The following is a 13,879-nucleotide window of genomic DNA, read 5'->3' as shown; positions in this document are numbered from 1 at the left end:
AAAGCACAAGTAACCAAACATGTAATGGCTGAGAGCCTTTGGCTGCAGCTGTTTGCAGCCTGGAGATGTATCAGGCAGGGTTAAGATTTGGTATCAGGAAATACTTGTTCTAGTGTTTTCAGTTGAGAGGTGAAGATCTGGGAGAGTCAGTGCACAAAAGCTTTTAGAAATGTTGCTGTACTTACGAAAGTGTTGATTACTTATACTTTTTGAACTGTGCAGACAATCAAAGCAACTTCTCTTGGTGATCCCTGTGTGACTTATAACCTGGAAGAGGGACTTGTTCGAGAGACCAACATGCCAGTTTGTTTCTACCTGACTCCAAACAGACATGATGGTTCTGCTTCAATTCTGGTAGCTGAGCCACTAGATTATGAAACAACAAAGAACTTTCTGCTAAGGGTTCGAGCACAGTGTTGCTGCGGTTCCTCTGGCAGCATTTGCTACAGTCTATATTAATGTAACAGGTGAGTAAGCTGTTCAGTGATCTTATAGTATAGTCATAGTATTTTTTTTCCTTTTTCTTTAAAGTTTTATAGTGTTCTCTTTATGCACTCTTTTTGATGTTTTAGATGTCAATGACAATGTCCCATTCTTCACTTCATCTATTTATGAAACCTCGGTAACAGAGGGAGCTGGTCTTGGCACATTTGTCATTCAGGTCTCTGCCACCGACCTTGACCTTGGTCAGAATGGTGAGGCAAGCAAGCAGGGACCTACATCTTCTGTGATAAAAGATATGGGAATAACTTCTGTATGAACAATGGCTAAATGGACTAGAAGTCTTCAACCTAGAAAAGGGATGACTAATAGCAAAACATGAGATGAAATAGTTAATTACATATTTCTCTGTCTTGCATGTGAAAAATGCAACTAAAACTAGTAGGTGTGAGATAGAAAACAAAGAAGAAATATTTACACAGCCTGTAGTTCAGGTGAAAAACTTGCTATAGAATGGTCTGCTTTGGAAAGGTGTACATAGACCTAAAATACAATTGGATAAATTAATGGAAGAAAAAGTGTGTTAAAAGCTTCTGTGTGTTGTAAATCATTGGGGGTGTGGAAAACTGAATCCTTAGAAAATTTGTCAACACCAAAAGTTGGATGTATTCATTACTGATTTTTAAAAATTGAAAGTAGGCATATCCTTAGAACAACAGTGCAAGCTGAAGTGAAGTGCACGGAAACATATATAATAGACTAGAACATGGTCCATGATAGCAAGTTCAAATTCAGCTCACATGTGGCTATTACATTAGTACATGGGATTTTTAGCTGAGTTTGAGTGCTGTTGCACAAGCACTGTGCAAATGTGAACTAGTGAACTCAGGAATTGATTAGACAACACAAATTTATTTCCATTTACAGATCAGCAGTCAACATGCAAGGAAGTAAAGTGAAGGACTTTAAAGTAGATTGCTCAAACTGGCAGTTTTACTCAGCTTTCTTGGCCATGGTCAAGTTCTTAAACACAAGACTGCTCTACCAGTCTTTTAAGTACTTATTTAGTTGTGAACTGTTCAACAGAAGTAAAGCACGGATTAACAACTTCTTTTACATCCTTTAGATAATTTACTATCTCTTACATGACAGTGGTAGAGACTACACATACTTTCACTTGGACTCACGGACAGGTTCAATTTACACTGCCTCAGTGTTTGATAGAGAGAAGAAGGGGTCCTATCTTCTAGAAGTCAAGTCAGTAGATGGCTCTGAATCAGCTCGACTTGGAAAACATGGGAAACCAAACTCTGGTAAGAGACAGATGTCTGTTGCAAGCATGATTTTGCATGGATTGGTCTCTGAAAACAGAAGCTTGGAAATGCAAGAACGAATGTTTACTGTATTGTTTTTTGTTTTGGTTTTTCTTTTTTTTTCCTTACTGTTTGTGCAACAGTCTTGTCAGAGATATTTTATATGATGATCAGACAAGTTTTGTGTTCTGAAATGAATAGAAAACTAGGGCTTCATAGAGTTTAGAGAGTATTTCCTAGCTAGTGAAGATACACCCATTATCTGTAGCATGCAGATCTTTGGGTAGTGCAGGTGTTTTTCAGAGCACTGCATCTGATACTGTGTTCATCCAGAAGTAATTATGAAGTATGAAGTAGTGAAGTTCAAGATAGAAACCCTCATTCTTAGTTGACAGCTGTGCTTAAATAAAGACTTAAAATTTGGCTTTTGTGGCTTCAGGACAAAAAGTTATGACTAAAAACTGTACAGTTGCCGTATTAGGCGTCAGTTATTCACATATTATCTGTTTAAACAAATTGGATGCGACATTCATTTGATATCCAAGTGCTTTTGGGTAATGTTGGTATATATATTGTCCACAACCCTAAGGGTTTGTTTCTGTATTGTCTGCATATTTGTCTTCATTTAGTGTGCAGCTAGACAGTTTAAGGAATTGTAGCTGACAGAAGTGGCACAGCCGAGTATTTTAATCTCTTGTTTCTTGTCTCTCTAGACACGGCCTACGTGCACATTTTTATCAGTGATGTGAATGATAACAAGCCTGTCTTCACTCAGAGTGTCTATGAAGTAAATGTGGATGAAGACCAGGATGTGGGCTCGACTATCATTACAGTCAGTGCTAATGACGAAGATGAAGGTGAAGTATTGAAATTCGCCATAATTGTGTCTAAAATATTAATGAGTTAATTTCAGTACACCAAGACATATTTAGTGGTGTTAGAAAGGAAGATATCTTTTTGTCTCTAGATTTAAAAACTTCTCTTAAGTGTGAACTGATCAGGCGTGAACATTAGTTCATAAGGGAGCGGTGAGGCATAAGTCAAATAACTTATTTCAGGAGGCAATGCATTAATGTGGGATGATGGGGAATAGTTTCTGTGCCAGCAAATACAAATTTATTATAGATCATATAATTTTCTTACAAATGAGTGCCAATAAAAATGTCCTGGTTAACTAGAATGAATCAGACTTGATTTCAGTGAGATTCATTTGCTTTCTCTGTGGACAGTATAGTTGTATTGTTCTTTATTTTTTTTGGTACATGTTCATATATGTGAAACTGGGCTTCCTAAATGCATATGATGAGGCTTAGCTATATTGCTATCAGTTTGTAATTCAGCCATCAGTCATGTAAAAACAACTACTTAACCGGTGCTCATAAAAGAGAGGGAACAGTACAGACTTCCATCTTCTGGCTATGGTCCACTACTAATTTGACTTTACTGTATGGTGAAACCATACTTTTTTGTTGTTGCACAACTCCCAAAGGACTGTTCTGTCAGCATGTCTGTGAAGTGCAAGTAGATCCTGGCTGCACTTTATTCCTCACTCACTCAAGGAGATTGAGGCAAATGTGGCTAAGTTGTTCTGAAGGATTTACTAACTCAGGGAAATTACAGTTTACTACTTAGGCTGCCTGTAAATCTACTCTGTACTGTTGGATCAGGGGACCTGATGTGATGGATATACAGCACTTCATTTCTGTCCTCTTAATAAAGCAAATGATTAAACTTGTAGCTATGAAAGAAGGGAAGAAGAGAAGAATGGTAATGTGAATGTAGAGCTTGTAGAAAGGCTAAAAGTCTTTACTAAATTTACTAGTCTTTACCAATTTACTAAAACCATCAGCAAATTGGTACTGCATCTGAAATTTTCAGAAGTTCTGTTAGTACTGTCTCCTCTGGCTTGATACAGAATTATCCTGTTTGTTGGTAAAGTCTATGCATAAATTAATGTAAGTGCAAAATGGTTCTACGGTATGAAGTATTTTATGATAACTCATTCTTACATGCTGGGTGTTAGCAAAGATGAATTTGTCCCATAGTCTTGACCAGTCATAGTGATCCTTCAGTGAATTCAAGGGATCATAAGTAAAAGCACAGTTAGTACTTCATTGCAAAGAGACATTTTATAATTTGACACAGATGTAATTGGACATACCAGAACTGAAAATGCTGCTAAGTGATCTGACATAGCTGCTTGTTTTAAAAGATCTCATAACTGTGGTACCAAAATCAGTTATTGCGTGACTTGTACTTCATCTTAACATCCAATGTTTTAATCTGCTTCAAGAAATGTATGTTTTCTGTCACGGTTGGTAATTGACAGGAACAAATGCTAAATTACGGTATCAGATAACAGCTGGAAACACAGGAGGAGTACTTGATGTAGAACCAGAAGTAGGAGCCTTTTTTATTGCCCAACCACTGGATTATGAAGAAACAAAAATGTATGAGATTGACTTGTTGGCCTCTGATGGGAAACGGGAAGATTATGCAGTTATCATCATCAGTGTCATGAATAAAAATGATGAGACTCCCGTTTTCTCTGTCAATGAATACTATGGAAGTATAATTGAGGAAATGGATGGGTTACCAGTCTTTGTAGTTCAGGTAGTGTACCCCGTTTCAGAGATTGTAATATGTCAATGAAAGAGCACAGATTAATTACTCTGATACAGGTATGTTAATAATAATCAATTTTATACATATTAATGAAATTTAGTTTTACTGAGGTATTTTTGTCACTGGATGAAGAGAAATGGATTTTTATGGAAAAAATAATTACAAAGATATTAAGTAGGATAAACAGGATGGATCATTTGTGATTGTAAAGCAAATCATTAACATTTTAAAGTAGCTATCAGAATAGGATAGTTAAAATACCTCTACAATATGAAAAAAAATTATTATCTTAGTATTAGAATATCTACATTGTTATTGTGGTGCAAAGTGTATTTATCTACTCAGAATTGACCCTCAGCCACCTTTTATTTGCCATTCATCTGTCATGCAGATATTAATAGCATGTCATATGCTTTTGCTTGGACTCCTTTAGACTAGCAGCATATATAATATAATACAGTCATTGCGTATTTTATAATTTCTGTGTGTTTGTTTTCAAAACTTTTGTAGGTTATGGCCAATGACCCTGATAGTAATATGGATGAAGGAGACTTGAGATACTCATTACATGGGCATGGTGCAGCTGATGTTTTCACGATAGATGAGAAAACAGGCATCATTTACTCACACAAGATGCTGGATTGGGAAGAGAGAGCACTGTGGAGATTTGTTGTATTGGCTACTGATGAAGGTGGAGAAGGACTTACGGGATTTGCTGATATTATTAACGTGTGGGATATAAATGACAATGCACCCATGTTCACGTGCAAGCCTGATGATTGCAATGGGAGCATCTTTGAAAATCCTCCTGCAGACACATTAGTCATGGAAATGGGTGCAGTTGATCGTGATGATCCAAATGTAGGTCTTAACGCTGTCCTGATTTACATGATAACAGAGAATGTAAAAAATGAGTTTGGTACTGACATGTTTGATATCAATCGCAATACTGGCACAGTCCACGTAGCAGGGGGAATGCTAGACACAGAAAGGACTGGCAAGTATTTTCTGACTGTTGAAGCAAGAGATGGGGGAGGGCTAACAGGAACTGGCACATCCACTATCTGGATTGCAGATGTCAATGATCATGTACCTAAATTCACAAAAGAGATGTGGCAGGCACTAGTTCCTGAAAACAGTGCCATTGACTCAGAAGTTCTGCCAGTGTGTGCTACAGATGCAGATGTTGGGGAAAATGCTGACTTAATATTCAGTGTCATCGGGGGAGACCCAGAGCAGAAGTTTTATATTGAGAATGTCAAGGAATGGCAATGTGCTACTATTCGACTGAAAAAAAATTTGGATTTTGAGAATGCACGTGAAAGGCAGTTTAATCTCACTATTACAGTGGAAGATCTTGATTTTTCTAGTATTGCAGTATGCCTGATTGACGTTGAAGACTCTAATGACCACAGCCCAGTTTTCCTTTCTCAGTTTATTCAGACAAGCCCTTTCTTTGAAAACATGCCTGTAGGTACTACAGTAACTACTGTGAGAGCCACAGACTAGGATTCTGGTTTGAATGGGAACATTATATATTCTATAAAGTCAGATTCGGATCCTATGGGACAGTTCGCAGTTGACCAACATGGTTGTGTGATTGTGGCAAACACACTGGATCGTGAAGTCATTCAAAAATACAGTTTAATTGTAGAAGCTTCAGATCAAGGGACACCTGCCTGCACTGGAAATGTTACGATTTTGATTAACTTGCTTGATGTTAATGACAATGGACCAGGGTTTGATGCACCGTACATGCCTGTAGTTTGGGAAAATATGTTGAGGCCTGAAATAGTGTATATGAACCATACATCAAACCTGCTTCATGCATTTGATCCAGACAGTGAAGGAAATGGGCCGCCCTTTACATTTTCATTGCCACCAGATTATGAGAATTCTTTGGACTTTTCTCTTACTGACAACAGAAATAATATAGCAACTGTAACTGCTTTGAGGTCCTTTGACAGAGAAAAGCAGAAGGTGTTTCATCTGCCAGTAGTTATAACAGATAGTGGGATTCCATCCATGAGCTATACAAACACCCTGACTATAACAATTGGTGATGAAAATGACAACTGCCGCGAATCTGGCCATAAAGAAGTCTGTGTGTACAGTTACAAAGGTAAGTGCTATCTGGACATTATATCAGATTGATAAATATAGCACAGTTTTACACATAGTTTTTTCTCTTGCTGTTCTTAATTTATTCTTTAAATGGTTAACATATTTCAAAACTAAAACTCTAATTCTGTAAACTACGAAGTGAAATGAGTAAAGTATATTTGCAAAGCTCAGACCCTAGTGTGTAAAAGATCATTTACCAAAAAACTGTTAGATGCAAAGAAGTATATATTGCACTTGCAGAAAAAGCAGTATTTTTATAAACCTATAAAATCTGTTTTCCGTTCACTAGTTTTCACCTACATGGAGGAAGAGGTTTTTGTATGTGCACATGTGATTCAGAAAGTATCTGATGCTGAGAGATCTGGAGATGAGAATGGCAGAAGTGGAGCAACTTAGAGAAACAGAGGTTCATAGATGAGCCCTACCCAGAAATTGTAGACCAGTCCCACCTCCGCTGTGACAGCCAGTGTACGGCTGAGCAAGATTAGATATCTTGTGGGGAGAGATTTTCTGCTGGCAAGAAAAGATCCAAGAGAAAGATGAGTCAGTGCTTTTTTTTAGGAAAAAATAATCTTTGGGGTGCAGGAAGTGACTGCTTCCCAGAAGATGTAGTCTTTGAACTGAAAAAAAAAAAAAAAAGGATGCTGTTCTGGATGCATTCTTGAGTGGTGCACAGTACCTAGTTCAACAAATACTAGCAAGAGAGCTACTCTGTGATAGCAGCCACAGTACCACGAGGTTTAACGCTGTAGTGGGAGAGAGCAGAGCAAATGTGTCCTCTTTATGTTTTCTCATCAGAGTAGTTTAGCAGAGAATGAACAGTTTATTATGTCTTGAATTTCTATTACTGTGTTTTTCCTGAAACTGAATGTAAAACTTAACCTTAAACTAGTCCCGGTGGCCCTTATTAAGCATAGTTTATTATGCAGTTTATTGCAATTATCATTGCAATGGTAGAATTTCTGATAAATTTTAGAAAATATTAATCCACAGAAGGTATTTTTGCAAGGAGTTATTTTTGCTGAATTCAGTATGCCTAAATTAGAAAAAGGTGTGACAAGATCCTACTGTAGAAATGAGAGAATTAAGTTTCTAGGGGAGACTGGCTCCTGATTGGAACCTTAAAAAATTCATATGTTGCTGGATCTTGACGGTGGAATTCAAGGGTCTCCTTCCCTGGAGTTGCTTCTTTTGTTATTTTGGAACAGCTGCTTGGATGTTCCGTGGCAGCCCACAGGGGCCTGAAAAAAGGGCCAAGAACTGGCACAGCTTGGTGGCTTCTCAGTCACATCCTTCTCTCCCAGCTGCACCCCCCAAGATGCTATTCCTCTTTTGGTGGATTCCACTTGTGTGCCATTTGAAATAATAGAGTAGGAATGAAACATTTGGGGATTAACTCCTGATGTGATTTTAGAATTTTATATAGTTGTATTTTTGTATCATTCTGTCATTGTCTTGTGTTGTTTTCAGCTTTTCTTCTTTCATGTGACATCCATAGTATACTCACAGTTCCAGAAATGGCAGAAATCATATGACAGGCTATGGATTGTTTTAAGAATCTTGGATCATAACCATCACCAAACTGAGCAGGGATCTGAAAATAATGAATGCGGCAGAATATAAAGTGCGCTGAAAAGCAAAAATTAAATGCAGATTTATTATAATTTATCTCAACAGGAAAATGGTCAACCACAGTGCTTGGGGAAGTGTTTGCACCAGATCAAGATGACTGGGACAGTAAAACATTTCTTTCTGAAGGAAAACTGCTCAAGTGAGGATTGTATTTGTGTCAAAATGAGTAATATTTATGCTTCTGTAATTATTTTACTCACTATTTATTTCTCTGTGTTCAGGATGTGCATAAAGCCAGGATTATTGGGTGTATTAAGGAATGTACCTTCTGAGTGCTGCTCTTCTTTTTTTACTTGGGTAACTAGGTATTAAGAAATTAATGCATGAAATATTTTTTGCAATAGAATGCAAGATCTCACCATGAGGTTGATTTTTAGTCAGATGTCATCATTAATTTATTTTAAAATGTGCATTCTGTAAGATCCAATTTAAACATAGGCAGAGTTTTTAATTCTTGCTCTCAAATGGTAGAATTGGTGGAATACAAATCCCAAATTAAAAAGGCAGAATGGAATCATGTCATCAAAAGTGGAAGGGAATTTGGTGATCTCCTTTGACTGAATTCACAGTTGCACGTGACAGCCATGACTCAGATTAGTGGTTTTTTCTGTTAATTGAAATGTTGAATTGGATCCTTAATTCCTACTTACACATTATTTGCTCATATCCTGAAGTGAGATGGCATATAACATAATTGTATGATGTTTGAAATACAGAAAATGGATGTGAAAATGAATGTATTTGTCTTTGCTGTGAATAAGACTTTAAAAGCTTTATATAATCCAAAATTAAGGACTGACTTTCTGTCTGTCAGCAGCCCCTGGGCCTATTTCCATATTAACAGGTTACTGTTCCGTAATAGTGATCATGGAATATTTCCATAATTACTGATTACTGTCCCTTTGAGGTGGTAAATGAAGATGATATCAGAGATTTTGTACAGACGTTATCCTTTTCCAGATGGATAAACAAGAATCTGGAATGACTTCGTGTGGGTTTATCAGTTTCTATTACTTACCTCATAGACCTGTGCATGATGACAATGTTGAACCCTGTGGTTCAACTGCACACTGCTTTTATTCAAGTTTGGGAAAGTCTGGGGATGTGGGAGTGGTAGAAACATTTTTTTTATAAACTCTGCAGATTGTAGTTTCTGAATTAAGGGTTTTCTGGTGCTTTTCTGAGATTATTTCTGAATTCCCCTAAATTTTGATACTATAACCTTCATAGTAACATTTAAGGCCTTTTGAATTATGTTAACAAATAAAGTAAATGCTCAATTTTGATTTATTAAGGTTTTCTAATTGAAGATTTATGCCTAGGTCTTTCAGATTAAATCAGAGGACTGGTTCTTTGATGATGGTGGATAACACTCCTCAAGGAGTATACAACTTAAAGTTTCTGATGGAGTTTGTCCTGATGTTGTATCTACAGTACAAATCCATGTCACAGAGCTGGAAAATGAAGCCATACCAAACTCAGCCAGTGTGCGTCTGTCAGGTTAGTTTCATTTGCTGGTGAGGGTTTAGATCACCTGCTTCTGTAACTGAATGATTATGTGATGTAGGTATTATTGTATTTACTTATCACTCTAGGGCACTTTCTGGTATTGTTAAATAAGAAATAAATTGAGAAATTAACCTGTGGTCCCCCAGTATTTTATGTTTGTTTTTGAATCCCAAACTCAGATGTCACAGCAGAGGAGTTCATAAGGAGAGATGAAGATGGCAAAACAAGACATGACAAGTTCAAGGAATTACGAGCAAAAATGTTACCTGCTAAGATTAGTAATATCATTGTCTTCAGTGTGATGAGCATTGATGGAAAACAGACAGATGTAAGGTTTGCAGTCCATGATGGCTCGACATATTACAGACCTGAGAAACTGCATGCTGAGATGGCAGCATTTAAAAATGAGGTATATTCTCTGGGGTTATCATGCATCTGTGTAATTCACCCAGATACTGAGTTTGCAGGCTATGTATCCCAAATCTCAGTGGAATGACTGTCCACATCTACAGATAAGGGGTTTTTTGATTCACTTGGGGGAGGAAAAAACACTTGTCAAGCAAGTGCTTAATTCAAGATTTCTTTCTCCTTAGTCCTATACCTACAATTATTTTGTGGTTGTACTAACTTCTGGTTCAGTAAATATAAACACTGTTTAGTCGCAGAAAGATGGTTCTCCATTCCCATCATGGTACAGTTGCCTGTGTTTTCTCCAGTCAGTGTTTCATTGTGTAATCTATCAGAATTTTGAATATGAAATCAGAAGAATCCCTAGAAGCCTATAAGCGCTACTGAGAATGTCTTGGAAATGGCAGCTATGTGGACATTCCAGATACTGATGGAAATACCCAGATCATCAGCTTGTGGTTAGACACTTACAGTAGAGGCTTGATGCCACCCAGATGGAAATTCTACTGTACAAAGAGATGACACTCAGTAGAAAAAATCGTGCTAGAAGGAGTATGCAGGGTAAAGAGCAGTTACAACAGATAAATGAGGTGGAGACAACCAATTTTGTGATAGTATTTAACTCATTGAAGGACATTTTAAAATACTAAGTGACAGCCTTCCCCAACTGTTTTTTTACTGTTAGAAAGGGAAAATAGTATTTGAATCTAAGACTCTTTCTTCCCCTTCCTGGTGTTCCCTAACTGTTCTACTCTCTTACCAGATCCTGCATGCTCTCTAACTCAGTTATCCAGACACAGTCTGTCTTGTCTCCACTTTTATTTTCTGTAGTCTTCCAGATTTTGGCTTTGCAGAAGCCCTTGAGATGCTGCTGAATAGACACAAAAGCTGCTGCCTTGCACAAAGGCAAAATGCCACTGCTTGTCTTGTAACTTGACCTAGACAAGGCAGCACTTCCTGATGGGAAATTTGTGGCTATGAGGGCATATTTGGGTTTAATACATGATACATCTTACAGAGGATTTTTCCTGAAGAGAAAACAGCTCTTCCCATTTATGTGAATACGGTGGAGTCTGCCTGGTTCTGGGAACCAAACAGGAATATCTTAATGTACCACCTGCCTACATCTGACTGTATCTTGAATAGTTGTGTGGTCTCTCCAGAGTGACCAAGTAGGAAATACCAGAGATGGACAGTCTTCATGAAGCATAACGCCTGCTTCTTTTGCATATTTATTGAATTACTGAAAAATAATACAGAAAATTGCATTGATTTCAAATATTCTGTGCCATAATATATGGCAGGTGAATTCATCAAAGTGGTAACGAGGGGATTGCTTCACATATTTTAATGAAAAAATATGTTTGTATTAATTATATATCACCTTTCAATATTTAATGAGTAGCTCTAGTGAGTAATCAGCAATAGCTTACAGAAAACCAATCATAACTGGAGAATTTCTCCAGTAGTTTTTGTACATGTGTTCAACTATAAATACAGAAAATAAGTAATTAGCACTGGAATTATTCATTGAATTGCCAAATAAATAATATGTTTGCATTAGCTCCTTGGGATATAGCTTACAACAACTATTTTTATTTAGCAGAAAAATAATCCATCCTAATACTGTAAAGGACCCGAGGTTGTTTATGTACACTATGTTTTTCCGTAACAGTATTACATAGCTGTCCAAAAGTGCATTATAGACTCTCCGCTAATGGTGAACAATGTGAGCAGCAGACACGAAACTGCATTGACAGGATGCATCACGTCATTATGAAGTATATTTTATACCTTTGGGGACGTGTTTTTCAATACATGTTAAAATATTTGAGGATATACTGACAATTGATTATAAAGGTCAAAGTTTTTAGAGTGCTGAATTGAGATGACTGCACAAGTGAAAAAAATAAGTGCTTTACTATTTATGTATTTGTTTTTATCTTTTCAAAGCTTGTTTTAATATATGTCATACATTCTATCACTTGAAAAAATACATATTAAAGGTATAAATAAAGACAGTCCAAGTCTGATCTACTTGTTAATTTTACTTTTGTATACCTCAGTGTATACCACTGTGAGAGTATGAGGTCTCTTGTATTGAGGTTTGAGCACTAAATACACATCATTTTAATGTATTTGAATCACCAAATACAAATCAAATACTGAAGCTTTATAGGTGCCCATGTAAAATCCCCAAACAAGTAAAAGGAAGAAATCTGTTGTGCCAGGGAACAAACTTCGTGATAACTTAGTCCACTGTGTAGGCTACTGGCTGAAGTACAACAGGTCTGAAACAATGGCAGCCCTGTTACTGTTCTCAGGCTTATTGTGAGCAGAATGCTTCCCTTATTTGTGCTTCCTGCTACTTCTTTGGTCTGGATTAGAAGTTGCAAACTGCTGAGACACTATTACTGTGTTACAAGACCTGTATACACAGTGAGGCTTTTCTCTTTATTTGGTTATTTGGGCTTTCAGGTGCAACCCCAATTAATGATAAAAACAACAAACGAGTAAAGATTAATGTCGAATAGAATACAGTAACCAGTATGCTGCGCTGACTGTGTTTTGTTTCAAATAGTTTGACATTAAATCTAAGTTTATGGGGCACATATCAACAGACTGAATTCTAATTGCTACGGAGTTGTCTTGTCAGGCCACTGTCTGTGGAGGTTATTATTGAATGCAGCTCAGCCCTGCATTTTTCTGTTTCTGTATCCTTATGTGTGAGCGAAAATAAGAAAAAAATTCTGGGTATAACTTGCAGGGGAGAATTTTTATCCTGGCTTGAGCTAAAACATGCCTGTTGCTGTCAGAGTGCAGAGAAGTGTGAGGCAGATGACACAGCTCAGAAGGTGGAGTATCACTGCTCTCAGACCTTTGGCTCTTGGAAATCATGTGAGACCAGGACAGATTTAACATGTACACAGACAGTCATGTAATTGATTAAGTTTTTAGGAAATACTGCTATTGTAAATTTTTCAAATTTTTCAAGTATTTGTCAAACTTGCCTATATATAGTCAGGGATGTTAATAACTTATACTCAAGAAACTAAAGCATTTCAGTAAATCTGTGATGACTTAGATTTTTCAGAAATTAAGGAGTAAGTAAAAGCATTCATTAGAACATCACTGGTGTGTGTTAAACTGTATTTTCTCTTAGATCCAGTCAGCTTTACAGTTGAACATTTCACAGATCAATGTAGATGAATGTAGGAGTGCGAATTGTAGTGAGGGCAATGGCTGTACAAACTACCTTGCCATGAGCGATATCCCAACCGTGACGGATACTGGAAGCGTGTCATTTGTCTCGGTAACAACCACCGTCAACGCGGTCTGCGCCTGTTCAGCTAGGGACCGAGTCCATCAGTCCTGTTCCTCCTACCCTCGAAGCCCTTGTCTCAATGGTGGGATGTGTATTGACACTTTGAATGGTTACAGGTGAGGAAACTTGTATTGCAGATTCTTACTTCTTTTTTTCTTCTATTTTTAAAGAGTGAAGTGGAGCTTACAAGATAGAGGTCTAAAAAACTCATAGATGTACCTCTGACTGAAGGAGAAACAAAAACCCCTTGAGTACACTGGAGTGTAAACTGAAAGACAACAGCATCTTTACTAACGGCCCAGTAATGGTGATGTAGTGCTGAAAGTGGTGGAAATAGTGTGTGAGTAAGAAAGAAAACTCGGGGGAAAAGACAGTGGTACAATTAACGCGCGTCAGTTTTTAAGAGCACCTAATGGGAAGAGTGCTCTGTTTTTTTTTTTTCTTTTCCAGAAGAGTAGTAATAAAGGTAAATATTAGTGGTAGCAGCAGGTGTTTAGGAGGA

At 37.3% G+C, this 13,879-nt stretch overlaps 1 pseudogene; it reads left to right on the top strand.

Annotated features, from left to right (window-relative positions):
• LOC141963933 (neural-cadherin-like) overlaps window positions 1-13,879 on the top strand; it is a 99,192-nt pseudogene that overhangs the window by 71,345 nt on the left and 13,968 nt on the right.

This window comes from Athene noctua, chromosome 9 (assembly GCF_965140245.1).
Source record: "Athene noctua chromosome 9, bAthNoc1.hap1.1, whole genome shotgun sequence".
Taxonomy (NCBI): Eukaryota; Metazoa; Chordata; class Aves; order Strigiformes; family Strigidae; genus Athene; species Athene noctua.
The sequence above is the reverse complement of the archived record's forward strand: the minus strand, read 5'-3'. Positions and strand labels throughout refer to the sequence as shown.